Raw genomic sequence first — 24278 nt, forward strand, 5'->3', positions numbered from 1 at the left:
ATTCTGGTTTCCAAACCCCGTACTTGTACTATTTCACTATTCAGGATATTAACCCCCTCAACATCGAAAACTAGCATAGTTTAATGTGATCTTGTCCTGCAAAGGATCTTTCCCTTCAGAAAAGGCCTTTGCCCGAACGGTGATTTCGTTGCCATGAAATTCAGTTGGCAAAGGGTCTGAAAACCAGACAACACCGAATTGTGTTTGTTTACAAGTAGAGCGCCACTATGACAAAATATTAAAAGGTTTGAAATAAAAGCGCGGCCGAGCCCAGTAGTGTAAAGGAACAAAATTGCGGGGCTTGGCCTCGCAATTGAGGTTATGCTCAACCACGGCTTGGCCGCAGCATGGTGCAGCCCCACACTGTAAACAGGGTCATAGAGTCTTCCTCAACTAACCCCACACCTAGAGCATTACTGAAGGTTTACATATATGTGCATACACAAAATATATGCATCAATTACAGACCAAGTCTCTCATTATGGTGAGACTCATGCATTTAGGGTCTGTCTCACGATTTCACACATAGTACCCATTTTTCTCAGACATCAAGTGAAATTGCAACTTGAACCAAAAATGAGGAGTGTAGCTAAAAGGATTGAAGTGATGCTTGCAATTGAAGGTGTATTTCCCTTCATCATGCCAAATTAGCAAACAATAGTCACTTAATTATGCACCAGATCCTTTATTAACAGCTACAAATTTAAAAAAGGCTCCTTACTGTGGGAGGGGGAATACCCTTCTCGTTTGCGCGAGCGCAAAGACACTAAGTCATGAAAATCTTGTTGTTAATTTTTTTTAAACTTTGCATCTTTGCAATTATTCAAAGGATAAAACAGAAAAAAAGACCCACACTTGCTTCTCACAATCATCATCTAATATCTAAGTCATAGCTTTGATCCATAATGGAAAAATGTAAAAATACTGCACATTTGCATTTCACATACTTCTACTTTTATGGTCTACATTTTGGTTTTGCCCTTAATCAAAGGACGTTTCTGTGTCAATCACGAAAACAATATGGTGGTGTAAATGATTATGCTATGGGTCATTAACACGTTACCACTTGAGTGTCTCCAGGGACGGTGGCTTAACATGCCACTATGGCTAACTTACCGTACCTTCCAATACTACACATGATCTGATTACCACCACATAAACATAAAATTAATAATTATTGAGGTATTTTATGTTGCGTAAATCATTCCACAATACTTCAATTACATTTATACCCTTTGCTTTTGCATTTATCATGCATACTGTTCACTGTGCTTAGAATTATTGTAGATGGAAGAGAGTGGAAGTCCTGAGAAACTATTACGTTGCTCATCTGTTATCATCTGATATGAAGTGCTTGCATGTCAACCAAGTTTGATCCAAGATTGACAGCTGTCCACACAGTTGAAATAGATGCGATCCACACCTGGTCCAATTGACTGGTTTTGAGCCTTTAACCAGTAGAGTTCTACTCCCTGTGCTACACCAACGCTGCAAAGCAAAGCTGGTGTGTTCTCTCTGTTGGTCAAGACCCTGCTTTAAAATACATAAACAACATACTGTTACAAATGAAGTACACTGCTTATCTTTTAACATCGATAAAATGAAAGAACTGAAATATGTGTTGTTAGAATGGGAGAACATAAATATCATTATCACAAATGTTACGAAGAAAGTTACATTATGTTTTACATATTTTAGACAGATACAACCAATTTCTTGTAGTCATAACTTGCGAACACAACTGTACTGAAACATTCACAACTTCACATAACATCACATCACCTTTTATGTTAACCTTTCTTTTCATGAATACATACACCTATTTCTCTTACAGGAGTACAGCATATACATCATAGTTCTCTGGATGTATATCATGTTTAGCTACGATGTAAATTGGACAGAACAAAACTACACTTGTACAGTCACATTTATAAGAATAAGGAATATGTGAATAACATTTCATAAATGTAATATGGAATTAACAAACTGTTTCAGATCACAGACTTTAGATGATAGAACATATATTACAAACATTTCAGGGGAAAAAAAAAATAATTCTGAAGAAACACCTGTGTATGCATAATTCTACAGGTTATGCTAATACAGCTTAAAAAACACACCTGGAGAGATTATTGTGAGAATTTAATTTGAACACTGAGTATGATTGAGCCTGATTTTGTCAAAAAGTTGTGTGAAAAGTTAAATGCATACAAATCTGACAAAAAGTAGGGGGAAAAAAAAGCAAAAAAGAAATAAAACTCACCGGTGGAAACACTTGGGTACAAGGCTGGACATGATTGCGGCACAAGCACAGACCAGTTCATCATTCACCAGGCAAATGTAAAGACATAAAGATGTTAGCCATAAACACCTAGATGAAATACACCTAATTGATGCTTTTTTCATTTTGGCCAGTGCTTTATTCTCACTACCATGGGTGCTAAAGAGAAACAATGACATCAATCAATGAAAGCAAATGTTTGAGAAACAGGGGTTTGAAAACTCAAAACATTTTTCATAAATTTGCATGAAATCAATCAAAACTTGTGCTATGTAGCTCATAATGTTTACGTAATAAATACAATTCTTGCACCACATACATGATCACTCATGGATTTCACTCTATCTTCTCTGGTGAAATATTCATTTCTATCAATTACAACATATGCCTATTGATCGGGTTTTGCACATATAAATGCAACTCCTACTTTTTCCATTTATTTCAAAGCACTTTCATCAGCATTTACAATTTGATTTTCCTCAGCTCTAAACGCTCATCAAATAGTAACACAAACTTATCATTATCAGCATTTAATTCTCTGAAAAAAAATATTTTTCAAAATGATTATTATGCCAAAATCTACCTTTCTGCACTGTCATTTTCTGGGCTATGTTTTATTTCTGTTGTGCCTGTTCTATTTTTATTCTTTGTCTATTCTATTTCAATTCCATTTTCTGTCTTTTGTTTTATTTCTGTTCCATACTGAACTTGTATCTTCCTTTTATAGTTACATTTCCAACAATGATATTTAGAGAAGAGCAACTACCAGCTCAGCTACTGCTTTGTGAAAAGGGTTGATAATTCTCACCTAGATTCAGCATTACCACTTCATAAATTTTTAATATCACCACTATTGCTGACATACATGTAACATTATAATTACAGTCCTTTAAATCATTTTTGCAATTACACAATTTATGTGTTTTTCCTTCTTCTTGACATGCAAGCCCACATTTCTTTCAACAAGCAATCAAAGATCATTGTTTCTGTTGCATGCTCTTGTCGTTGTCTATTTATTTTTTCTTTATAATGTCAATGTGTTATGTAGTACTTTTATTGTTGCCCAAGTTTTGTTTCCTGTGCACAATCAAGGTCGCTTCAGTGGATCTCTCCACCCTTTGCACACTTTGCTCATGGCACACTGTTTTCCTCACTTCAATCACTTCAGTATTCATTACAATTTAATATTATCATAAGGTTTCACTACTGTTGAACATTCTGTTCATTTCATTCATCATATTTCATCTATTCTCCATAACATCATAAAAATATGTATGATGAAAGATGAAAATATATTTCATTTGATTTCAGCATTGTGAAAAAAACCTTGAATAAACATCTAATGTTATTAGTAAAACCAAGTTCAGTGAAACAGTATTCAAATAGCTTCATGGTAACTGTAGTAAAGGCGAATAACTTCAATGGTGAGATCATTAATACCTATACTACATACATGACCGATAAATGTGCCACCTTCTGTTGTAGCATCAACTTCATGTTGTTGATATTCATAAGAACACATCAAATTATGCCAAGCAAATCACTTGAACCTTGTCTGAGAATTTCATTAAATTCACCAATAACTATGCTTTTTGTGCTTATTTGGTGCAATTCAACAACTAATTTCCATAATTTCTCACATTATTTTTGGGTCATATTTAGGAAGTCTATAATCACTGAATTGTCACTTTCTGTCTCATAATGTCGCTGTTTTCTGTAGTACTAGTAGTCATACTTTTGTTGAAGTCTTGTTTCATATTCACAAGCATAATCTTCCCAGTGGAACCCTCCATACTTCACATGTTTTACTCATTGCAATTTTTTTTTTTAACTTCAAACACCTCAGTATTGATCATAAGTATCACTTCTACTCATTTGTTTTTGAATTGCTGTATGCTCTGTCCTATTCACACTTTTTTATTTTCCTCATTCTGTATTACAAAAGGAAATATGATGACAAAAGAAAATAAATATCAATTGATTTGAATATATGTGCCACATTACTTTGCGTAAACTCAAGACATCACTCATCAGAACTGTATTCTGATAGCCTCATGGTAACTGTAGTAAAGTGGAATAACTTCAACATGAAGTGAGTCTATACCTGTGCTATATACATGATCAATCAATGTATTACCTTCTGTTGTAGCATCAAGTACATGTTGTTGATATCCGTAAGAATACATCAATTTATGCACACATGAATCACTTGAACCTTGTCTGAGATTTTCATTGAAGTCACCAATAACTATGCGTTTCGTACTTCTCTGCTGCAATTCTACGAGTAGTCTCTTCAGTTTCTCACAAAATTGTTTCTTATCATATCTGGGAGGTCTATATATCACAGAAATGAGACATGAAGGACAAGTTACTGCAAATGTAATATATTCTAGATTATTGACATGTAAATCCAGCCTACTAATAGATTTGATTTTACTGTACACTGCAACTCCACCATGTGCTTGATTTTTCAGTGCCGAAAATAAGGGACTTTCATCTGAATAAGATTTTGACCGAGGTTGATTGTACATTTTAAAATGATCTAAATTCACATCAAAAATGTCATCATTAAGCCAAGTTTCAGTTAAACAAATAATATCAGAATTTCTACATAGGAGGTTTGATTGGATATCTTTGAAATGTGCTTTAAGACCTTGAATGTTATGTAGCATTATATTCAGAGTCGCAACAGAAACATCATTATCAAAGCTCTTTTCATCAACAAATGTTGGCATGTTTTCTAAACTTTCTTTAACAGTTGGATTGCAATATATAACTTTGGGATCAAAATCTTCAATAGTTAGTCCACGTATTGATGTGACACGGCTCAGAGCAACATATGCTTGTCCGGGCAAAAATATATTTTTCAGAGAAACAACAGCTTTTTCCATTGTCATGCCCTGTACTTTATGTATTGTGCATGCATATGCTAATTTCAAGGGAAATTGTTTCCTCGTATATTTTTTCCCAATTGATTCCTGTTGCATTTCTATTGACTGTGTTCCTACTTTTTCATTGTCAAATTTCACAAGCACACTTGAGGGTCTGGCATTTTCATTTACTCTTACTAAGTCAGTTACAGTGCCAATGCAGCCATTTGATAAACCTTTGGTCACATTCACATTTTTGATCAGCATCACTCTAGAATTTTCAGCAACCCAAAGATATGCTGGCAAAGAAGCTTTAGTACATCTCCGTGGCTTGTCACATGCTTTGTTTTTACCCTTATCGCCAAGTTCAAAATCTTCTGCATCAAGACAGATGATATTTGTGCATTTCTTGTGAAGCATTATTTTATTCCAGTCATTTACTTGTTTGTTTGAAGAATATATATGCAGTGCATCCTCACATTGCTCTCCAGTTTGGCATGATTGAAGAACTGCAAAATCATCACTTGATAATTCATCTTTCTTTTCTTTTACCCTTAATTTGTTCAAAAGAACAGCAAAGTCTGCATCATCCTTTTGTCTCATTATTTCATCCAAGTTAATCATAGAGAAGTTGTCTGTCCATAAAGAACTTTGCAATGTATCTTTATACAAAGGAGTACCTTTTACTGGGGGTAACTGATAAAAATCTCCAACTGCAATAACTGAAACCTTTCCAAATGGAGCATCATCACGCGTCTGCTTTATTTGCCTTAAACGTCCATGTACATACCACAGTAGCTTCTGATCAACCATGGATATTTCATCAATTATTAGTATCTGTAATTGGCCCAGCTGAGTACGTAAATGACTTATCTTTTCTTCTCCAAGGGGTTGATAAGGTAATGAAGCAGAAATGGGTATGGACAGTGCATTATGAATAGTACTACCATCAATATTGTAGGCTGCAATTCCAGTTGGAGCTACTTTCATAATTGAAAGATCATCTGGATTATGCATCATTTTACCTAGAATTCTTGTCCCTTCATTACATATGCATTTCACCAGATGACTTTTTCCTGTTCCAGCACCACCTGTCACAAATATCTGAAACGGTGTGGCTTCTTTTCCATTAACTCTGTCAAGACACCATTGTCGTATTTTGTAGAACACTTTTTGCTGCTTGCTGTTTAAAGTTCTTAATAAGACATTACTGTCTTCTCTCGAAATGCTACATGATCGAAATTCTATGCCATATGACTCTTTCTCCTGAGATTTAGATTCAAGATCTGGGATTCTAAACTCATTGTCAGCATCTTCAACTTCTACATGGATTTTAGCTGTTTCATGTCTTTCAACTTCTGTTTCTGGACAGAGTAATCCCCATGCATCTTCTTGTGCACCAAATTTCTCAAGATATTCTTGTGCCTGATCAATTGTATCAGCGTTTTTTTCATACTGCCTGAGATTTTCATTGGCAATACTTTTGACACTTTCCAAATTCTTATTAAACATTCGAACAGATCCATTTTGATAAAATTCCTCATATGTCAAAAATTGGTCAGGTTTTAACTGTTTATCAGTACGATATGGCAAAAATAGTTGCAATATACTCTGATAATATTTTTCTGGGGTTACAGTCGGTGAAAAACGAGGGTATCTCACTACAGCATCATTGGTTCTTGTTCTTTTTTGTATATAGCCCAGCTGATCTCTCAATTTAAACACACTCTGTTTCTGTTTCTTACCCTTTATATCAGATTCACTGAGTAGTCTATACTTTGAACAAAATGTGGCTAAACACATATTTTCAAATTCAAAACCATCAGGTCGGGCTTTATATTTATCAATTCTGCTTGGCATCCATGGGCTCCTATCATCATCGTCTCGTCTGCTTTGAATAACACTCAGTGGTAGACTCATTCTCACAGGGTTTGGTCCAACAGGTATAAACTCTACTTTTCTTGAGCACTCTTTCAATCTCAGGCCACAAACACGATACACACTTTCTTGTGCTGAAACTTCACGGTTTTGCATATACACATGTCCTATTTCTTTCATACTCTTTCGAGCATCTTCATTGCCCTCTCTCATTTCACTTTCAGCATTTTTCAAGAGCAAACTCATTTCTCTTTCTGCTTTTGACATGTATGACACAACATAAACAATGCAGGCATACTCATTTGTTATATACTGCAAATCCATATTGGCATTCCAAGCTCTGAGTAAGAATGAATTATATTGATTAACCCATATATCTTTTGGATCTCTTTTCATGACTACATCTTCTTTTGTAGCTACAGCATTATAGGCATCTTCAAATTCCTTTTGAGACATCCCAAGAGCTTCAAAGAGCTGCCTAGCATTATCATATTTGCCTTCCACACATGATGAATTCTTTACTGCAGACAGAACATCTTGAGCCTCATCTGTAACTTCTGGATTATCATCAGGCTTCACAACAAATGTTTTCTCAGAAGGTGGTCTTGGAAAATTAAATCTACAGGAGGTTCCCTTTTTCTTGCATGATTTTGAATGTTTCTTTGAGTGAAGCTGAACATTCTTCACTATTTCATACAGTTCTTCATCTTCATCCTCACATGGAATGTTGCATGAAATATACTTATCAATAAAATCTATGACAGTTTCATCTTTCTCGACACCCAAATTAGGTGCATTTTCAACCCAGAATAAACAGTGTGTATGTGGAGATCCTCTCTGTTGAAATTCAATCCTGTAAAAATAGTCAATTATCTTGCCAATAGGTTCTGCCTCAGAAAGAATCACTCTGTTCAAAAATGCATGAAAGCGTTTATCAAACATACGAGCTACTGTCACTGGATTTGATTTTAATAAATTACACTTATCTGTCCAATCCAGATCACTTGCTTTTCTCCCATCACCTTGTTGATTTAGCAATGTGTTAATAACTTCAGGCCATCTCATTTCAGCTGATGAAAATGATGCAAACCATGTAGGCTTTCCAAGTTGTCTAACCATTGCTAATACATCTTTCTGTGTAGATTGCCAGTATGGAGGTGTTCCTCGTATTTGTTTCAGAAATTTATATCCTTTATTCGAATCCAGTATCTCATGAAGTTTTCTTGCATCCTTTAGATCTGAACATCGCATCAATGTGGAATTATCTATTTTCTCTGAGCTTTTTCTGACAGCTATAGAAACACTAGAAAGTATTTGTTGCAGTTCATAAATACACTGAGCATAGAAAATATATTCTGTATTTTTTGCAAATCTGTTGTCTACATGCATCAAACGATTATGCAAATAACGACCAAGTGTTACTTTAATGTACCTGGTATCATGAAATGTTGGCTGGCCTGTTGGAAACAGAGCAGGAAAACATTTTGCCTCATTACTCTCATCCATCAATAGTGACACAGGACTATTCTTTTCACAAGGAGCACAGCATATAATATCATCAAAAAACTGATCAAGCACTTCTTGTCTCATATCGACCTTCTGCAAACATGTGCCCAACTGAATGCCTTGTAATCGTCCATCTTGATCATCCTCTATATCATCATCATCATCATTAGTTTCACTTAAATCAAATAGTTTACCACAAGCTGTTTTACTATTTTTGTCTGATAAATCAGAGTCCCATTCGCTATCAATAGCAATATCAGAATACCACTTATTATTCTTTTTCAAATATTCCAATGCAGCTAGGACATTGTTTTTCTTGACAAACTGATATTCATAATGTCCTTTATATGACAGTTTCCTCTTTAGCTTTACGCGAATTAATTGATCATCAGTCTCCGGTCGAGGTAATATCTTTACAGTTTCATTTGTGCGTGAAGGTACACAAACTGTTGGGCCATGCACTCCATATTGTCCTCCTTTAGGCAAATTCAAAACTTTCATAAATGGAATGTTTAGTGCAATCAAATGTGTTTCCAACTGATTCAGATTTCCAAGTTCCGCAGGAATAGCACGTAATTCTAAATTATTTCTGCTAGCTTCAGCAGGCATATTACCAGCTAATAATTTCCTGTGGCAAGTGTAACAAACCCATAAAAAATTTCTTGATGACTTTACTATTTGACAGTCAATATCACAGTCATCGCTGCATGTATGTAAATACTCCTCCTTTAAGCACCTCAAATCGTTATATTTTGCTTTTGTACACTTCAATACTTGATTCTTGAATAATAATTTCAAACATACGCAACATACATATTCAGGGCCGTGTGAAACAATTTCCCTAAATTTTTTCAAAACATGGTCACAATTTCTCATATTCATTTTTTCTTGTTTTTTTCGTTTCATGTTTCTCATTGCAACCTGCTGTCTGTACAAAAAATTTGTCTTGTACTTAATGTTTGAAACTTTCCTCATAATTTTCTTACGCCTCTCTCTGAATAAAGCATTGTTTTGATATCTAGCTTTCCTCATTTTCTTAAGCCTTTCTCTATGTAGAACATTGCACCCATAGTTTACTTTCCTCATTGTCTTCAGCCTTTTTCTGAATGAAGCACTGTTTTGATATTTGGCTTTCATCTTTGTTCTCATCCTTTTCTTAATTTTTTCTCGAAATGAAGCATCATTTTGGTATCTAGCTTTCATCTTTGTCCTCATCATTTTCTTGATTTTTTCTCTTAATAAAGCATTGCGTTGATATCTAGCTCTCATCTTTCTGCTCATTGCTCTCTTGACATTTTCTCTGTAAGTAGGATCGAACAAGTACCTGTTTCTTTGTCTCTCCTTAATTTCTCTTCTCTTTTCGAACCGGTAAGGTTCATCTGTTTGATATTTTACTTTCTTTGCAGCTGCATTTTTTAGTTTGCGGAATAGAAAAGGCTGAACATCTGATAAACATTCTATTTCTAACTGTCTTTGCTCATTTTTTTTCTTTTCTCTCTGTGCTCTCATTCGATCTCTATTTTTTCGTCTGGTAATATTTGCATTACTTTTTTTTCTTTGTTTTTTCCTTTTTGTAGTTTGCCTTGTAGTTTCAACTTCTTCAGATTCTTCAGTATCCCTACTCATTTTAACAGCACGTTCAATGTCATCCTCTAAAACTTCATTGTTCAATACATTTATTTGACAATCACCGACTTGTTTCGTAACTTTTCTCTCAGTTGTGAGTCTTCTCTTTCTTGTCACAGGCGTTTCCATAGCGGTAATGTTTTGTGGTCTTGACAAGTTTTGGCATGAACTTAATGTTTGGATCCTTGGACATACAGACTCTACAACATCGTAATGATTGCCATTTGTGTGTTGCAAGTAAACACCTCTTTGTGATGTAACAATTCCAAACTGAAGTTTGCTTGCACCAAATAATTTCCATTTTGAACAGTTTTCTTCATATGTATAAATATCAGTATCTAGTAGATTTGATAAGGCCATTATTTCCAATTCTGTAGCCCATGTGCCATTGTTGAATACTCTTTCCTTTGCAATGTATTTTACAACATCTGTGTATCCTGATTTTAAAAGGCTTACATAATCTTGCTTGTTTTGTAAAATATGCATAACTGTTGCTTTTCGAACATCACGGTGTGAATCTTCCTTGCCACATGTGACATATGACATAGCTCTGTAAAAGCAATTTCCATCACCACTAATTTTATAGATAGTTAATGGTTGTGACAGGACAGTAATATTACCATTTTCCACCATATCTTTTGGCACATCATTACTGCTACATTTGTCATTAACCTTTATGCCTAATTTGCAACAAAACTTCTCTCTGTCAAATTTATTCACAGGTGTGTACATGAGATTAATCTTTTTAATTTCTCCCACTTGCTTCACCTCGGATGCATCAACATCGACTACTGTCTGTTGACATGTGTTTTGTAATGGAATTTGTGTCTCTTGCAAGTTTGACACCATTATTTGTTTGGACATCATTTTCTTCACTCTAACACTGCCTTTCTTCAATGTCAAGTTTTCGGTAGCCTTAGATGATTCATGATGACTTTCTTTTTTACTTTCCACATTTGCATCTGAATTCACATGAAACACACTTAATTTTTCATCCAAAGTACTAGACTGAACAGCAGTTACACTTTCAACTACATCAAAATGATTGCTTCCAGTGAACACAATATATATGCCTCTTTCAGTTGTTACCTTGTTATAGTACCCCGGTTTCCTTGCAGACAAAATTTGCCAATTTTTTGTACGATCATCATACACATATATATCACAATCTAGCATATGTGCCATTGAACTAATATCAGTGTGACCAGCCCATGTTCCTAAATCCATCAATTTCTCTTGAAGTACAAAGTCCCTGACATTCTGATATTTCACTGTGTTAATTAAATTTTTAAATAAATCACCCGTTTCCAGTAAATGTGCCACATTGGATTTCCTGAGCATGAAATGGTTTCCTTCACTGCCAGTAACTACATGAGAAATACTTCTGTAAAAGCAGTTGCCATCACCCATAACTCTCTTGATATTTACAGGTTTCCTCATACACAAATTTTCATTTGTATCTTCCACTGGTTCACTGGCTGCGCCACAGTAATTGACATTTAATCTATTGCACAAACACTGCTTGTCTACATATGTAATTGGTGCAAATTTGAAGTTTCTATCTCTTCTTTGTGTTGTCTTTTCAAGTGAAACAAATTCAACTTCATTCTCACTTCCATAGTCATCACTGCTTACATTAACTCTGGTTTCCTTTATTGTTACATTTTGAGTCTCATCACTATAACTCAGATTTCTTTCAATATGATGACAATGTTGCGAATAGTCGCTGTTTTGATCATTTATATTCCCACACGCAGTATTTAGGGTCTTTGATCTCTTAGAGCCACTAGTTGTCAATACATTTTTCTTAGAATTGAATTCTACTGCCAGACCGGTTAATTCAAACTGAGTAGTACGTAAATCACATGCCATAGATTTTGCCAAATTCAAACAGTGTACCTGTATACCTTGCCATGATGAAATGCTAAGCAAGACACTGCATCCATCTTGTACCAAGTATCCATCATGACTTCTAGAATGAGAATCAAACACATAATAACCACTGTGATGCCTAATGATTGCAAATGTACTCTCAGCAAAATTCATAAGACATGCATCATATCGGCACAGTTCTTGTTCTAATGCTTGACTCAATGGCAAAGCACCAAAATTTGACAAATTGTTTTGATCTCCTTCCAACACTCCATATTTCGATTCACCATAGGTTATTTGAAATTTTTCATCCAGAATATGAAGTTCCTTCGGTAATTCATCTATCATTACAAGCTCTTCATTCAGTTGTGAATCCTTCTTTATGTAATAATACAACTCATTCCCAAGTGTCAGAATCTGATCAAGATCACGAGGTCTCATTTCGATTCCATTCTTTGTTTGAATGTAGAGAACTGCCACAATAGAATTACATGCACATTGTTTGCCAGCAGTATAACCAAATCGTTGATCACCTTGATTAAAATTTCCTTGTGCGATTGTTTTAGTCAGAGGATATGATTGCCTTCTATCATATTCTGAATCTGAAAGAGAAACAGGCTTACAGACACGTTCTTCAGTCTCTAAATCATTTGCAGCTGGTTCACCATCTAATATAAGTACAGACGATTCTTGAACATCATATGAATTATGGTGGTCAACACTATTTGCAGAACCAGCATTCATTACTATGCAATCAGATGGATTAATAGTTTTTTCACGTTCAGGCAGGAATATTGATTCATTACAAACTTGAACACACATGTTTTGCATACCTGAAACAGGTTTGTGACACGGAGAGTGAACATTTACATTTGTAGTAGAATTCACAGAGAACAATTCATTCACTGATATTTGACTGTCACCTTCAACATCTTTTGTTTCGCTGTAACATGGGTTTAGTTCATGCATATCGTGGATTCTGTCACACTTCACTTTGGACATATCATTCGAGCCTGTGTTGTCTCTATTTGTGGAATTACTGTCCTCACGGTCAGATATTTCATTCTTACACAACTTTTCATTCTTTGCTGCATGTTCTCCTTCAAAAATGTCATGTTTCACCTTTTCATTGTTACGCACCTGTGAGTCAGCATTTTTAACCACTGGCACACTTTGTTTGTTGCGGATCTTCGTGAAACGACCTTTCTTTCTTGGTTGCCGTGCATTTCCACCTCCATAGAGCCTGTTTACATTCCAAACTTCTTTTTCAATGTCTGTGGAAAGGACAGAGACACATGTAGCCTGATCACCACTCAGTACGAAACATCCATTAGTCATATTCGGAGTGCTTTTAGCCACATCAGCCCAACTTCTCTGTGTTTTTGCATAGATTTGCTCAGAGTATTTTGCCATAACATGAGGTGACTGAACACACTTTGAATATACATTCAATACAGATTCAGTATACACCTGCAGACTATCATTTCGTTCTGTGTCCAAGTTTCGATTCATATTTCGCTTCACGAGTTCACCATGTTCTTCTTGCCTTGTTTCTACTTTTGATTTTTTGCCTTTGCTGGTCTTGGCTCTTCTCTGTTTTTCAAGATAGTAGCCTTTCATTGCTTTGCCAATGTAGGTCACGCCAGGTTGGAGAATCACACCATTTACTGATCTCACTGTGCTCTTGTTATTGGTCTTGGTCTTAGGATTGTTAGTCATTGTTTGGGATGTTGTCAGTTTGGCCTTCTCAATCACTTTTGTCTTCCTTGATTTCACAGTTGTCCAACCATCATCAACTGCAGTTTCTAATGGTTCAAATTGCCTCCTAGTGAGATTTGAGATGAATGTCGGATCTGATTCATCTCTGTCACAATTTGCTCTTTCCTCCACACACACATTTGTCATTTCTAGAACACCACGTTTGTTCTTTCTTCTCACATACCTCTTTTTCAGTCTCATCTTCGTTGGTTTCTTTCTCTGGTTGCTCTTGCGTGATGTAAGTGAAACATCAACATGAAAATCTTCATCACCAAGGTCTTCGAGAAGTTCGTATCTATTGAAATGACAAGGAATGCCAATTTTGTCAAAGATGCGATGGGCAATATTATTGCTTCCACATGCTGAACATATCCAAATCAACCTTGCATCACACATTCTAGCCTCATGAGAAATATTTCCTGTACACATCACATGAAACTGCTTGCCACAATCCTCACATGGTACTCTGCTTTCATTTTCATTGATCACACTGCAACATGCATCACATTCACTGACCTCTACATTTCTCATCAAGTCACAACTATGGAGGATATCTAGGATATCACCAATAACAATCTTGAATTCACTTGCTTCCATTGTCAAACTACAGGGCTTTCGAATCTTTGAAAGTATAATGGCACCTATTACTAAATAAATGTATATCAATCAACTGTCAATCAACACAGTTATATTCCTTGAATCACTATACTTTTATGAATCACACCTACTCCACTAGTACTGCGATTGGTAACAAAATTGTCGGATTGAATAGCTTTGAAAGTTGCACTAATACATGTGTACAGTACATGTACTATATTTCACTGCAATACAAATTCCAGCAGTAAGCTGCAACACCGATCCATATAATGTTTCTACCAACAGGTGGGGATATTTCTACAATGTTTGCTTGTTTCTAGCAACAGGTGGCACTCTTTGTCTGTTACGTGCTTCAATTCCTACTTTATAGAAAAGCTATGCCAATTTCCTTTTACGATATCTGCCAACAGAAATTTCAGCTTCAATTCTCTAACATTTGATTTGACTAAATTATGCCTTTATCTCGAGATTATGCTCTTTGTAAAAAAGGTTACAATTTTACCAATTATGCTTTTGCCTTAACTGCACAATAATCGGTCTCCCTTATATGTTTTTCTCTTAGGGTAGGGTCTTTCGCAACAAAAATTTCAATTTCACCAATTATTCTTTGTCTTCACTGACAATTAAAGAAACAGTAATGTTTCTGTTTTGAGATGACTCCTTTTGCAATAAAGGTATGTCTTTTACTAATTGTGCTTTTGTTTTCACAGCCCAATATTTATAAATAGCCCTTTAAGGTGCAATATTAACGTCTCTCCCTTCATTTACTATGACTAAAATGCTTTTATCTGAAGATGGCGCTCTTCAATTATTCTTTTATCCTATTAACAATTAACGAAAATTCAAGACTCAAGATACCAAAAAATATTTTTACATAAAATTTTTAGTATACTTCTCGCCTCACCTCATAAATTGTTTCTCACACTTTTAACAATTCCTTCAAAATTTCAACTCCTAGCTATTAGCTCTTGCCAACTGTAGTTGATTTATTTGCAGCAACTTTCAATGCAGAATATATCAAATATCAAATAATCCTTGAAGGTGCAAATTTTGTCTACCCCAATTAGTTTACAACACTATAATGCTTTCGTCTTATGACGGCACTCTTTAATAATCTTTCAGTGTAATCTGGACTCTTAAACACCTTTTCTCAAATTAACTGTTTCTATTTTCAAGTTTCCAGCAAACTTCTCGCCTTCTCTAGGACAATTCTCTTTCCAGTTTTTAACTATCCTTTTAAAGAATGCACTCTTTCATTCAAACACTCTTTAAAACTCTGTTATTCTGCTTAATTTTTACTCCTTTTTCGTCAACTCTCACTCTTCCTCTCTTTGATTTCACTCTTTTTCTCTTTGACTCTAACCCTTTCTGCCTCTGATTCTGAAACTTTCTCTCCTTCTGATACTGTCTTATTCTCATGCACTCAGAAGTTCTCTGTTCTCAGCTTTCTTCAAGTTCAAGTTAAGGTATTTCAGGTAAAGTTCAAGTTAAGGTATTTCAGGTAAAGTTCAGGTATTTCAGGTATATTTCAGATATTTCAGGGATGAGTTCGTGAATTCCAGGATGAATTTCCAGATGTAATCTCAGTGAATATTCACTGAATATTCAAGGATGAAGGTGAAATGGTATGAGATGAAATGTAGGATGAAGATGATTCAACAAATAACAAACACAAACACAAACGTACTTTCAACAAAGACCAACATAAATCTCCTTCCAAAGCAACCAGTACCTGCAGAAAGAAAAGAAAGGAAAAATACAAACGTTACAACAATACCTGTATAGGCTATACAGTGAACTCTCTACAATTATCACTGATACGACGAAGTTCACTATAACAAGGTAATTTTTTTGTGGTCCTAGATTGTAATTTCAATTTGTATTGTATTATTTTTGTAACCCTGATATAACAAGGTTTCATTATAACAAGCACATTTTTCTGGTCCTGAGGACCTTGTGTTAAGGACAGACCACTAATAATGTGAGGTACACACATTCTGAAAATACATACCGGTACTTGAGAGGAATATGAGGCACAACACCCAAATTTTTTATACAAATCTTTGTAAAATTATTTTACTGTTCCTGCAATCTAAACAATTCTTATAACAAAGGAAAACCATCTTTTAAACTTATAATCTTGCTTAAAAACACATTTTTCACTGTGCACACATCTGCACAGGGAAACCCTATTGTTATAACACGGTCAGCATAACTCAGTGAAATTAGGTCAAAGTCAAGCTTGTGATGTGTAATTGTGGGACTACATATTGGAAAATAAATGACTTCTCTTCAGTTACATTTCATGATTAAACAGGAATGATACTTCTGTATGACAAAACAAGGTCCAGGCTAAGTAACGTTATATTTCTTCCCCTGCATGCCCCCTATAAAAAAAGGTGAAATGAAAGGGTTGTTGTTGTTGGTGGTGCTTAAAGGCGCATCATTCAATATTGAATATTTACGGGACAGGAAAGGGGGACAGGGAATATTTACGGGACAGGAAAGGGGGACAGGAATCACCGCTATATAGCACTGTAAAATACGCCCTCTACTGGTCGTGGTGTTAGCTACGCATTAAAGTATGGCGCCCGCATCTCGCCCAGATTTGGCAGAAGCAAATCACCAGAGTAACGCTAAGCCCTCTTAGTCAACGTCAACTCTTAAAGTAGGTTCTTTGGAACTTAGCCTTCCTAGTAATTACATAGCAAATCATGATATGGCTCACACCTTGTCCATTCAGGAAACGCGGTCTAACGTTAAAAACTTCGCAACTTCCTTCCTGATACTCCTGACATTTAAACGTACGGTCTACGCACTACAACAGCTTCGTACACGTATAGGGCCTGAGCTGTGGTGATACGATGGGCATGTCCCCAGACACTACTGAACACATAAGAGTGATACTACTGATAGACCCTAACGTTTATTATAGTCACTAACACTAACAGCACCACGACTACACACATGAAATTTTGTTCTAAAAACCCAAACATCTGTGTTTAGGCATGCCTGCGTTTACAGACTAATACCCACCTGGTACTCGAACTCCAAACTAATCAAACCGTCAGTCTCACGCAAAGGTCTTCAGAAGTCGTATTTGTGAGCCTGTCGCTGCGCTGCCACGCCAATGCAGTAGGTTACGAATTGACAAACACGTACACCACCTCCGTATTGTATATGTGGGTAAGGTACTACGCATAAAGCATGGAGCTACTAACAGAGTAGAGCCATGGTATAAGCGTACGAGCACGCGTGCGCTTCTATACTCTTTGGTACGTACGCACACTCCACGCAGGCATGCACTGTGTGGATCACGGAGGGAGCACTGCGAGAGACGCGATACTACCATGGAAAGCCCGTCGCACACGCCCGAGAATTCGTGGGTGTTTCATAAAGCTGTTCGTAAAGTCACCAACAACTTTCGACCGACTGGTGATCAGTTCTTGTGCTGAATTATTGAAATTCTAATAACTATAGCAATCGAAAAGTGATCACCAGTCGCTCGTAAGTTGTTCGTAACTTGATATACGAACAGCTTTATGAAACAATTTACGCACAACTTTGTCTTCACATACTAGCAGGGGCGTCACCAGCTTTTTTTCAAGGGGGGTGCGTTTTGACACTAAATGTTTACGAGATTTTTTGGACAGACATTTGGAATATAGGAAGCTCTCAATCCCTAGACTTTTACTGTTTTTTGAGGGAAACCAAGCGGGGAAAGGGTTAGGGTATACCCCCTATAAATGGATTATGGAATGACGGTGTGAAACGACAAATTACTGGCAGCGATATCAGGAGAATGGCATGACGACTACATGCGAGCGAGGGGAGCGAGCGAGCTTGAAAATTTTGACATTTTACAGTCCAAAAACTGCCGTTTGTAGCCATATTTTTTTGCTTTGCAAATTAAGGGGGGCGCACCGGGCGCAACTGCTGGCAATTACTGGCAGCAACATCAGGTAAACTGCATAGTAATTAAATGCGAGCGAGCAAAGAGAGCGAGTTTGGAAATTTTGACATTTTACAGTCCCAAAACTGCCATTTGGAGCCATATTTTTTCGCTTTGGAAGTAAAGGAGGCGTGGGGGGGGGGGGGGGCGCAACGGGTGCAACTGCCGGTAATTACTGGTAGCAACATCAGGAGAATTGCATAACAATTAAATGCGACCGAGGGGAGCGAGCGAGCTTGAAAATTTTGACATTACAGTCCAAAAACTGCCGTTTGTAGCCATATCTATTTGCTTTGGAAATTAAGGGGGGCGCACCGGGCGCAACTGCTGGCAATTACTGGCAGCAACATCAGGTGAATGGCATAGCAATTAAATGCGAGCGAGCGAAGAGAGCGAGCTTGAAAATTTTTGACATTTTACAGTCCAAAAACTGCCGTTTGGAGCCATATTTCTTCGCTTTGGAAATAAAGGAGGGGTGGGGGCGCAACGGGGCGCAACTGTCGGTAATTACTGGCAGCAACATCAGGAGAATTGCATAACAATTAAATGCGAGCGAGCGAGCGAGCGAGCTTGAAAATTTTGACATTTTACAGTCCAAAAACTGCCATTTGTAGCCATATTTTTTTTTTGCTTTGGAAATTAAGGGGGGGGGGGGCGCACCGGGCGCAACTGCTGGCAATTTTACTGGCAGCAACATCAGGTGAATGGCATAACAATTAAATGCGAGCGAGCGAAGAGAGCGAGCTTGAAAATTTTGACATTTTACAATCTAAAAACTGCCTTTTGGAGCCATATTTTTTCGCTTTGGAAATAAAGGAGGGGGGGGGGGGGCGCACCGGGCGCAACTGCCGGCAATTGCTGGCAGCAACATCAGGAGAATTGCGTAACAATTAAATGCGAGCGAGCGAGCGAGCGAGCTTGAAATTGTTGACATTTTACAGTAAAAAACAAACAAACTGCCGTTTGTAGCTATATTTCTTCGCTTTAGAATTTAAGGGGGCGCATCGGGCGCAATTGCTGGCAAATACTGGCAGCAATATCAAGAGAGCATAATGATTACATTCGAGCGAGCGGAATGAGCGAGCTTGAAAATTTTGCATTTTACAGTCCAAAAACTGCCGTTCTTAGCCATATTTTTCGCTTTGGAAATTAAGGGGGGAGGCGCAACGGGCGCAACTGCAGGCAAGTACTGGCAGCAACATCAGAAGAATGGCATAAAGATTAAATGCGAGCGAGCGAAGAGAGCGAGCTTGAAAATTTTACATTTTACAGTCTAAAAACTGCCGTTCTTAGCCATATTTTTTCGCTTTGGAAATTAAGGGGGGGGCGCACCGGGCGCAACTGCAGGCAATTACTGGCAGCAACATCAGAAGAATGGCATAAAGATTAAATGCGAGCGAACGGAGCGAGCGAGCTTGAAAATTTTGACATTTTACATTCCCCAAACTGCCGTTTGTAGCTATATTTTTTCGCTTTGGAAATTAAGGGGGGGCGCACCAGGCGCAACTGCCGGCAATTACTGGCAGCAACATCAGAAGAATGGCATAAAGATTGAATGCGAGTGAGTGAAGAGAGCGAGCTTGAAAATTTTACATTTTACAGTCTAAAAACTGCCGTTCTTAGCCATATTTTTTCGCTTTGGAAATTAAGGGGGGGGGGGGGGGCGCACCGGGCGCAACTGCAGGCAATTACTGGCAGCAACATCAGAAGAATGGCATACAGATTAAATGCGAGCGAACGGAGCGAGCGAGCTTGAAAATTTTGACATTTTACAGTCCCCAAACTGCCGTTTGTAGCTTCAAGTATATTTTTTCGCTTTGGAAATTAAGGGGGGCGCACCAGGCGCAACTGCCGGCAATTACTGGCAGCAACTCCAGGAGAATGGCATTACGACTAAATGCAAGCGAGAGGAGCGAGCAAGCTTGAAAATTTGACATTATTTACTGTCCACAAACTGCCGTTTGCAGCTATTTTTTTTTTCGCTTTGAAAATTAAAGGGGGGGGGGGACGCCCGGTGCGCCCCACCCCCTGGATCCGCCACTGGTAGTCAAGGGTGTGGGTTTATGTTCATGACTGGGGGAGGTATGACCAGCGAGGTGGCGTCGAAGTGACCAAGCGTTGAAAGGACGTCCAAAATCTGCACTTTAGAGCATCCCCTAAACTAATTGTGCGTGTTTGTTTGTGTGTGTGTATATTATATACATGGAAAAGTTAGGAATTAACCCAGGTCAAGTCTTTTTATTGGCAATGCAAGACATTTATATATATATATATATATATATATATATATATATATAGACTAGTATGTAAAGCAACACTGCAAAATCAATGATCTAGCTTTGATATAACGAAGCGTAACGTACAAAGGTGTACATTCTACATCACATTGCGCAACATTGTAGCAGGGAGGTGGAAGCCCCTGATTGTAGCGACTCTTCGTTCGGATGTACTGAGTACACTGCGCACATCCTGCTTATATGCAGAATGCCAACCAGGAATCACAATCTTTTGTCGGGTCCGGGCTTTTTGAACAATGTTTCACACTATATACCTATTTAATTATGGTTAAAAGAAATCATAGAAAGATATCTTATTTCTGGATCACCCTTTCATTCAAAAGCAGTTTACTAACACTTGAACTACTATTTCGGGAAATCCTTTTTTTTTTAACCAGCGCATTGGGAGGGGCCGCACCCCCCCCCCCCCCCTCTCCGTAGTTACGCCATTGCTTTTGGGTGAAATAATTGGACAGATTTCTTGAATTCTAACAAAAAAGCAAGAAAATCTTTTCATCGCGGGAATTATGATTATGTGGGGTGGGGCAAATGGTGCGCTTGCCTTCCAATATTTTCATGGGGGCAACATTTTTGTTTTCTTTCAAAAGCAAGAAAATCTTCTCATTTCGGGAATTATTGATTACGGGGGGGGGGGGGCAATTAATATGCTTGCCCCTCCATTTCTTTTTATTTTTTTTTATGAGGCTAAGGCTCGCTCTTGGGCTGGCAATATGGATTGGTCAGAAATAACGTACATAGACCCTACATACTTGTAAGTAGCACACGTACATGCAAACGTGCATAAGTGCTCCGTATCGTACGGATGTACAGTATGGTCGATAAATAGTAAATACTGTAGAATACTAATAGATAAGTATAAAAATCAGTGCTGCCAGAACCAGGGGTGCGAATTGTTTTGTGTGTGTGTGTGTGTGTGTGTGTGTGTGTGTGTGTGTGTGTGTCCCCTGGTGCAAAATATAAAAAAAAGTAGAAAAGAATAATTATTTAGCGTCCGGCGTTGAGGTCGCTCGCAGACTAATTTTTTTTTATATTTTTTTTTTTTAAAGGATCTGAAGGGGGGTGCGTTCGCACCCAACGCACCCCCCCTGGTGACGCCCATGTACTAGTAATATTCTCAAAGCTGCGGCGATGAATGGTACATTTCCCCCCTTTCATGGGTAGCCGTTGGCCGAAAAATCGGTCTGCATAATTATTTCTTTCTGCAAATTTCTTTGCAGAAAACGCATGAAAAACAGCCCCATCACCCCAATATTTTGCATATGTTTAGTTCATGTCACGCACATTATTTCACAAAATAACTACAACTACTTGATCGGACACCATCTTGGGTATGTAAATTAGGGACAAAGGTCACAATTTTCTCATCCTGTATCTTGGTGAATACATGTCCTATCTCTCCCATATTTCGCACACGCAAAAAACCATTTTCACAAGAATCATCTCACAAAAATAACTGCTTTTTGCACAGATGCCATCTAGCCTGTGCAAAGTGGAGTCAAAGTTCGACATACGTACTACACCAGGTACTTCTTTCTGTATCTTCATGATCGTACGTGTTATCTCTATGGGAAGGAATTTTTCCAGATATGAAAACTGACATGATTGTCTTTATCGAGTACTAGCTCACTTACCCTTAACTGAATTTCTCCCACATTTTAATATGTTGTAGCTGACACTTTGAGATGTAGTGTGAGCGTCCCTCCGTGTTTTCACCCGATGTCGGGATTAGAAGTGAAAATTGACATGATCCCCTTTATCAAGCACTTGCTCATTCACCCTTCAGTGAATTTCTCCCAGATTTTAATATGTTTGTAGCTGACACTTTGCGCTATCGCATGTGTGCCCTTCGTTTTTTCAAGCAATGTTGTGATCACGTTAGAAAACCTGGTTGAAATTAAAGCCTATCTTCGATGTACTGAGATATTTCTTTCTTTCTGCAACTTTCTTTGCAATAACTATTAAAAAACGGCCCCTACCACAACCATATTTTGAACATGTTTACTTCATATCATATACATTATTTTATAACGTAACAACTTCTTGATCGGACACATCTTGGGTATGTAAAGTATAGACACAAAGGTCATAAATGTTTCACCCTGCATCTTGGTGAACACCTGTCCCTATCTTTCACATATTTTGCACACGTATAGACAATGCCCAAGAATCGTTTCACAAAACCATAGAGATTGTAATTTGTCATGACTGACAAATTAAGGTGTTCCGATTTTTTTTTTTATCAATGATTCGTTTCCTGATCGCAAAAGGATGACCATACAGGTTTCAAATGTGTCTAGAGACATTGGCCGTGTGATGTTTGCATTCTCATGTAGAAAAAGGAGTCATATCTGCCATTTTTCGGTATGTATAAATTAGGGTCAAAGGTGATAGATGTTTCATCCTCTATTTTGGTGAATACATGACCTACCTTTCTCATATTTTACACACGCAAAGACCATGTTACAAGAATCATTTCATAAAACAACCACTTTTTGCTTAGATGGCATCTTGTCTGTGCAAAGTGCGTTCAAAGGTGGTGTACTTCTTTCTACAGGTATCTTCGTTATGACGTACATACGGGAGGGAATTTTTCTGGATGTGAAAATTGACATGATTGTCTTTATCGAGCACTGCCTAACTTCAACACCCTCGGTGAATTTCTCTCAGATATTGATATGTTGTAGCTGAGGCTTTGCGCTATCGTATGAGTCTCCTTCGTTTTTTCACACGATGTCGGAATCGCGTTAAAAACTTGGTTAAACTGAAGGTTAACTTCGATGTATTGAGATACTCTTTCTGCAACTTTCTTTGCAGTAACTCAAGAAAAAACAGCCCTTAACATCCCCATATTTTGCACATGTTTAGTTCATGTCACGTACTTTATTTTATAAAAACACCACTACTTGATCGGACACCATCTTGGGTATGTAAATTAGGGTCAAAAGTCATAAATGTTTCATCTTGTATCTTGGTGAACACCTGTCCTATTTTCCCCATATTTTGCACACGTATAGACGATGTAGGAAGAATCATTTCACAAAATAAACGACTTCTTCCTCAGATGCCAACTTAGGAGTGTAAAAGTCGAGTCAAAGGTCATATGTATTTGTTGTTGTATCTTCGTTATTTAGTGTATACAGAATTTGGCACCAAAGATGGCAGATGTGACTCCCTTTTCTAAATGAGAATCCAAACATCACACGGCCAATGTCTCTAAACACATATGAAAACCTGTATGGTCATGCGTATTGCGACCAGGACTCGAATCATTGATAAAAAAAAATCGGATCACCTTAATTTGTCAGTGATGACAAATTACAATCTCTAGTTTTTCTTCTTCTTCTTTATTTCTCCTCAAAAAGTTGTGCAGAGGTTAGCTCAGAAAGTGCATTGCCTCTCAATGTCAGACTTATACCATATATGTATCATGTCGCAAAGACGACAGCGCTAATGTAAAATCATAGTGATCAGTCGACCGTGACGTCACTATGACGTCATTATATGAAAAACACATTTTCATGCATATCTCATTAATGAAATGGAATTTTTCAATGAAATTTACGTCACATATATTTCAAGTCAAGCGCATTGTACTCATATTCTCAAAATTCATATTTTATCTTAAAACGCGCGCGTACGCG

General features: G+C 37.3%; 1 long non-coding RNA gene across 3 annotated transcripts; it reads right to left on the reverse strand.

The window, feature by feature from the left end:
* Positions 1-976: 976 nt before the first annotated feature.
* LOC139741370 (uncharacterized) lies at positions 977-17554 on the reverse strand. 3 transcript variants are annotated; one of them, XR_011711617.1, is made up of 7 exons: positions 17425-17554; positions 16076-16120; positions 13976-14086; positions 13174-13307; positions 12069-12133; positions 2264-2287; positions 977-1530 (listed from the first exon to the last, which is right to left on the reverse strand). It is a non-coding gene; the product is annotated as an uncharacterized lncRNA (long non-coding RNA). The 3 variants fall into 3 exon arrangements; XR_011711616.1 differs by having other exon boundaries at positions 12061-12133; XR_011711615.1 differs by lacking the exons at positions 977-1530; positions 2264-2287 and having other exon boundaries at positions 2711-12133.
* Between the last annotated feature and the right edge of the window lie 6724 nt (positions 17555-24278).

Source organism: Diadema antillarum, unplaced genomic scaffold, assembly GCF_040938485.1.
Source record: "Diadema antillarum isolate AM-2024a unplaced genomic scaffold, OU_Dant_1.0 seq00000924_RagTag, whole genome shotgun sequence".
Lineage (NCBI taxonomy): Eukaryota > Metazoa > Echinodermata > Echinoidea > Diadematoida > Diadematidae > Diadema > Diadema antillarum.